Source organism: Nannospalax galili, unplaced genomic scaffold (assembly GCF_000622305.1).
Source record: "Nannospalax galili isolate Female #2095 unplaced genomic scaffold, S.galili_v1.0 scaffold238, whole genome shotgun sequence".
Lineage (NCBI taxonomy): Eukaryota > Metazoa > Chordata > Mammalia > Rodentia > Spalacidae > Nannospalax > Nannospalax galili.
Genome location: NW_008341888.1, coordinates 1,171,822 through 1,178,149, shown reverse-complemented (window position 1 = coordinate 1,178,149; position 6,328 = coordinate 1,171,822). Strand labels below are relative to the sequence as shown.

The 6,328-nt window shown below is 37.2% G+C and overlaps 1 protein-coding gene across 6 annotated transcripts in view; it reads right to left on the bottom strand.

The window, feature by feature from the left end:
* The window catches only part of LOC103737823 (fibronectin type III domain containing protein 3C1-like), a 69,811-nt gene extending 63,702 nt beyond the window's left edge, over positions 1–6,109 (bottom strand). For 4 of the 6 annotated variants that reach the window (XM_029565676.1, XM_029565674.1, XM_029565678.1 and 1 more), the window contains exons 1-3: positions 6,032–6,109; positions 5,477–5,731; positions 4,218–4,300 (exon numbers count right to left, since the gene is read on the bottom strand). The gene's annotated coding sequence lies outside the window, so the exon portion shown is untranslated. Of the gene's footprint in view, positions 1–4,217; positions 4,301–5,476; positions 5,732–5,826; positions 5,937–6,031 lie in introns of those variants that run through there. The other 2 variants (XM_029565675.1, XM_008837658.2) reach the window with 2 other exon arrangements.
* Positions 6,110–6,328: the final 219 nt, after the last annotated feature.

The following is a 6,328-nucleotide window of genomic DNA, read 5'->3' as shown; positions in this document are numbered from 1 at the left end:
GAGACAGAGAGAGAGAGAGAGAGAGAGAGAGGGAGAGAGAGAGAGAAGGCCTTCTTCAGGAGTGAAAATGCCATAAAGAGCGGCCGGAGAGATAGCTCACAGCAGTTAAGAATGCTGGCTGTTCTTGTAGAAGACCCGGGTTGGAATCCCAGCACCCACATGGCAGCTAACAACTGTCTGTAACTCCAGTCCCTGGGGATCCGACAGCCTCTTCTGACCTCCGTGGGCATTGCACTACATGGGTGCACTTACCTACATGCAGACAATACACTCAAACACATAAAAGAAAAATAATAAATAAATTGTTTTTAAAAGTTAAAAAAATAGAGGACTAATTAACCTTTTGCTTCTATAGTAGTGATTACAGAAGTATTCACCACAGCTTCCAGTAGAATTTGTTGTAGTCCTTGGAGAATGTGCAAGATCAATGATACAGTATCAGGCCAGACACAAGTCAAATATGTACATATATAATCTGTTATTATTCCAAATTTTTCTGAAATTACTTCGTTTTGAGTAATTGTGTGTTGGCCAGCAAGCTTGATGAAAATATATTCTGAGAAAAAGACATACAATTGGGTTGAAAATTATAAATAATAATATCAATGAAGTATTGTCCTAAAAATGGGCACGAAAGATAGTATTGAAGAAGAAAATATAAAACATTCACATAATTAAAATATTTTGAAATTGCATGTGGCAAAGAATGGAAAAATTTTAAAGCTGGGTATTTAGATTCTGGGCATGGCAACACGCTCCTGTAAAAATGGCACTCAGTAAGGTGAAGCAGAAGAATTGTGTTTGAGGCCAGCCTTGGCTGTAAAGTAGATTTTGTCTTAAGAAAACTCAGGGATGTAATAATATGCTATCATTAGTTTATATGGGTGAAAACAAAAATTAAAATTTACACTTCAACAGTGCTCTGTTTAATACTTTTTGAATAGAATGCATTTTGAAAGATATTGATGACATATTTAAATATATTTGGAGAAATTCCCATAAATCATATATTAACCAAAAGTCACAAGTCTGGACAGACTATATGGCTTTTCAATGAAATAGACAGAGAAAAAACACTTCATTTGAAATATAAACATGATTTCAAGTCTCAAGCCTAAATATCTTAGGAATATGTAAGGATTGATTTTAGAAGTTAGAATGTTAGTACAGAAAGATAAAGAATGAGTCAGGTATAGTGGGGGCATTTCTGTAATCTCAGCTAAATGAGAGTCTGTGGCAGAATAATCACAGATTTTAGAGCAGCATAGGAATAATAGCAAATTCAGGCCACTCTGGGGAAATTTATTGGACTTTACCAGTGGTTATCTCTGGTTGGGTAGCATTACAAGTGATGTATTAAAAAATATTTTCATTTGTTTACCAAATTTTTCTCTCACTTTTAAAATTTAAGCACAAGTTGTCCCATAAAAAGAGGAAATGAAAGAGCAAACCTAGGGTAAACCTGCATTTCTACAGGTGCAGTGAAGTGCCAGAATCAAGATTTCTCTTTGTACCTCTTCATTCCTCATTCAGGTGTGTGTGTGTGTGTGTGTGTGTGTGTGTGTGTGTGTGCATCTTTGTACAACTAAAAGTTGAAATAATGATTTTATAAACAAATTCAAGTGAAAATTGATAATACATTCCTCAACCAGATGGGATTATATACAGGATTTTAAAATCTAAAATAAAATGTACATGGAAATATAGTACATAAAGAAGTTTCAGAAGCAAGAGAAAATTCTAAAATATGATCAATTGTGCATTCTTAATCAAATGTAAGAATGTATAAAATGCCTGTCTAGTATTCTGAGGCCTATGTCATAAAAGTCAGTTACATTCTTTCTGTTTGTTTTTGATTATTCATTTATTTCCAAGAGAAAAATTGCTATATTAGGTTGAATATGAAACTGTGTCAATCTTTTGCTCTTGATCATTAGAATATTATCTAAAGGGCTTTGAGAATTAATGCAAACCATACATACATTATCTATACTTTTATTTATTTTTCAGTTCATTATTAGTTTTTTTATTTTTTAAGTTTTTTTGAGAATTTCATACATGGCTATTACTGTATTTATAGCAATTCTACCCCTTCTTCTCCTCGTCTAAATCTTCCAATACCCCCATTCCTTCAAATCCATGACCTCTTTTATAATTGCTGTTGTTAAACATATATGCATTCATATATACATATATGTATGCTTATATAAAACCCACTGAACCCATTTAGTGGCTGCTCTGTGTACATGTGTTTAGTTAGGGCTGGCCACTTGGGACTGGTAACCTATCAGGTGTCTCTTTCCTGGAGAGAAAAACAGATTCTCCCTCTCTCAGTAGCCATTGATTGCTTGTAGCTCTTCACCTAAGGATGGGACCTTATCAAATTTCACCTACCTGCGTTGGCATGCTGACTGGTGTTGTCATTATTCAAGTCTTGTTAGGCAACCATATTGGTGAGCTTTCATGGGTGCAGCATCCCAATCATGTCTAGAAGGCATTATGTGGCAGCAGGTGTCTTCATCCTCTGGCTCTTACAAAGTTTCTGAGGCGTCTTCATCCTCTGGCTCTTACAAAGTTTCTGCCCCCCCTTTCACAATGTTCCCTGACACTAAGGTGTAGGAGTTGCCAGTTGGAGTTAACTTGTGTTCACTTATTCTCTGCATTTTGAACAGTTGTAGATTTCTATAGTAACTTCTGTCTCACTTATATTCTTCAGATGCTATTTTGGAGTTAGTATTGGATATGGACTACGCTTAAGGATGGTCATTGGGCTGACCTAGTATGACATTAAAAAAAACATTTTCTTTATTTTTATTTTCCATGTATAAGTGTATTACCTGAATGTATGTAAATGCACCCATGTTATGCAATGACCACAGAGGACAGAAGAGGGTGTTGGACTCCCCTGGAACTGGAGTTACCAACAATCATCAGCCGCCATGTGCGTTCTGGGAATTGAACTTGATTCCTCTGCAAGAGCAATCAGCGCTCTTAACCGCTGAGACATCTCTACAGTCCCTAGTATAGCATTTCTAACCCCACAGTTTCTCTATTAAGACTCCTCATGCTGTATTTAAAGCTAACACCTCCAAGAAAGACAAAACTACAAATGCCAGTTATAAGTCAGAAATTATTTTTAGCTTTGGCAATGGGCAATGGAATCATATGCTGCATGTGTCATAATTCCTAGACAGACTCATGAGTCTCGATTTGAATGTTGTCTCCCTTTGATAAAATAAGTGATTATTTGTATAAAAGGATTTTAAAGAATTATGAAGTTACAAATTATTATATTAGATTAAGGTATTTACAAATATATTTTATGCTCTTGTCAAACATTCCTTACTATTTAAAATTGCTTTAATAGCCAAGATCTACTGAATTTCCTGTATTAAATGGTATTTCTATAATAAAATAATAAGATGTTGAAAGGTTGAAAACTTTGATATTAAATGTCATTTATTCTGTAATTTTAGATAATTTTCTGAATTTATGTTCTTAAACTATCATTAAGTATCAAATTATGGTGAATATGAAAAAGTGTGGCCAAAATAGTACATCATTTTAAATAGTACATTTCAGTCATTTCAATAATCTGAACTTTTACAGCTGAATTATTTTTAATTGTTGAAACTTTTAAGCAAAACAACTAATGTTTAGCAAAATAACAAATAGAGTATATTTAATAAGTTTAAATCTTATTTTTCTTGTAGCATATTTAATTCACTAGTGTAATTACAACAGTGAGAATTTGTGAAAAATTGTTTTCAGAGATGAAAATATTGGTAATAGTGTCAAATGTGAATTCTAAATCACAGCAAACAAATGAAAACAAACAGAACTGAGAGAATATGCAAATACAAAACCTCTAGTGTGTAAAGATTTGCGGTATCTTGAAAGTGGAAGGCTTAAGCAACAGATCATTACAAATTTACTTTTTCTCAAATATTCCCAGAATAAATTTAGTGATGAACTGCTATTGCAATTGATAGCACACTTGAAATATAATAGAGAGTTGAGCTTTACTTTTCTTAGTCAATCTAATTTTACTGGACTAGAACACAAGGAATTTTGCTCAGAGCTTAAAATTGGATTTGGGGACCTAGATTGTCAGAACTGTATTGATGAGCACGGAGCAAGTTAAAGTAAGAGAAGAAACGGGTTTTACAACAAGAGTTTCCAGGGTTTAATAAATCAGTATAGTAAAAGGTACTTACTCTTCTTCTGCTAAAATCTGGTGCTCAGCAGTGATGAGCTGCATGAAGCCACCTCGGTCTGGAAAGATTTCAGCACAGGCTTGCTTTGAGGTGGACAAAAAAAAAAAAAAAAAAACAGGTGGAAAAATTTATCTTGAAAGCTATGCTTTACAAATTGTGTCATTCAGGTTTCTATCTGCTGTTGAATGAAAACGTCACTATTAGGAATTTTTCAAATGATCTGTTTGCGCATGAAACTCAGTACGAATCAGCTTTATATATTTTTTTTTGTTAATGGAGGTTATTTAAAAGTATTCTCAGGATACAAATTATCTTTATCACTCTTCGTGAACATTTTGTGCCTTTATCAGTGATTAAAACTAATATACGTTCCATTTGTGGGGAAAGACATAAGCGCAAGTTTCTGAGAATTTGCCATTTCTTTCTAAACAAACAAAAGTCAGGTAACAAATTAGGTACAAAAAATTGTGGTGATCATTTACAAAAACAAACCATGAAAGCTCCCTGGTATTTCTGTTACTCACTATATACGATATAGATATTACTTTAAGAATTGTATTTCACTTATATTCATTATGTGGAATGCCAAAGAAGGGGGCGGAGGGCGAAGGACGGGGCAAGGCCAGGCCACGGGGCAGTATGTCTGTGTGTGTGTGTGGGGGGGAGGGTTGGTGCGCAAAGCCCAACCCTGAGGTAGGAAAAGGTTGATTTCTTCTTTTCAGGTGTTTACATTTTGAATGAATTTTTAAGTTATTCAAATCTTTTTAACTTTTCAGAATACTGAGAAAATAATTCCTAATTTCTTAAAATGAATTTGCTCTCAACAAACCATTTGAAAACAATTTGTCCTATTGCCAAATGAACAAACTTCGGAAAGAAGAATTTGCAAATATACTACTGAGGAGTCAGGCAAGCTGATTCAAAGCATTTCACAAGGCACCCATTCGAGCAAGTCCTAAGAATAAGAATATGTAGGTTTAAAAAAAAAAGCGAGGGCATTACCAGTTAGTTTTCTTTTAAGCTTTCGAAAAGTTCACATCCACAGAAATCATAACGATACCCTCAAGGCGTGATGCAAAAGCAAAGGGGAAGAAAACCCCAAACAATGATTTCCAAACTATCTCCCCACCCTAAGCCATAAATACTTATCCCTTAGGTGGCCAAATAAATGATGCCCAGCGCAGAGCAATCCTCTTGTGTACATTCTGCAAGGAATAGAAATTTGTCCCCTCAATAAAATAAGCACCTAAGTCACTTACCAGTCAATGTGTAACGAAAAGGAAAAGAAAAAAAGCATTAGACAAAATTAAGCAAGATTTCTGCAAAACGTTCACAGACTCTGGAAGTTCCAAATTCTGTGACTAATTGCATATAGAAAACTGTAGTTGCTGCAAAGTAACTGCATAGATAAGCAGATACAAAAATGCTTCTCCAAACGCGTAATTCTTCACTCAGGTACTTCTCGCTCTGGACGGTGCATTTCAGATAAGAAGAGGTTCAGCAACAGTGACCCACTGAGGATTAAGAAAGATAAAAGACAGGGCTCTAGAAACAGTCACAGATACAAAGCAAGTGAAGCTAAGCAAAGAAAGAGGGAGCAGGCGGGGACCTATGGAGCCGAGCGCCGGACGCGAGGCACCGGAGAGCAGTGCAAGGTCCACGCGGCACCTAAAGGCTGGCGCGGACCGCTCCTTTTATAGGGTCTCAATCGAAATGAGGGCCCAGATGCAAGAGAAACTTTTGGTGTCCTCTCGCCCTCCCCCCACTCCGGATCCCAAACTCAGAAACTCTTCCCTCCAAAAATATCCCCTCACCTCCTTGAGCCGGCCCCAGCAGCCGTGTAACCCTATCCATCAGCATCCCAGCAACAGGCATACTCAGCCCCTGGCCCGCTGGCCCCGCCCCGCCTCGCCCCGCCCCCTTGCCCGGAGCCGCCCCTCCCTCGACGCCGCGTGCTCTTCAGCGCGTCCCATCCGGTCACCGCACTGTCCGGGCACCCTTGGCGCGTACCCGGCCGGCCAGGGCTACTCACGCCCTCTTTGGCGGGGTGGCCAGCCCGCGTCTCCAAGCACGCCGACAGCCGTTGGGGGCAGAAGAAAGGCACAAAGTTA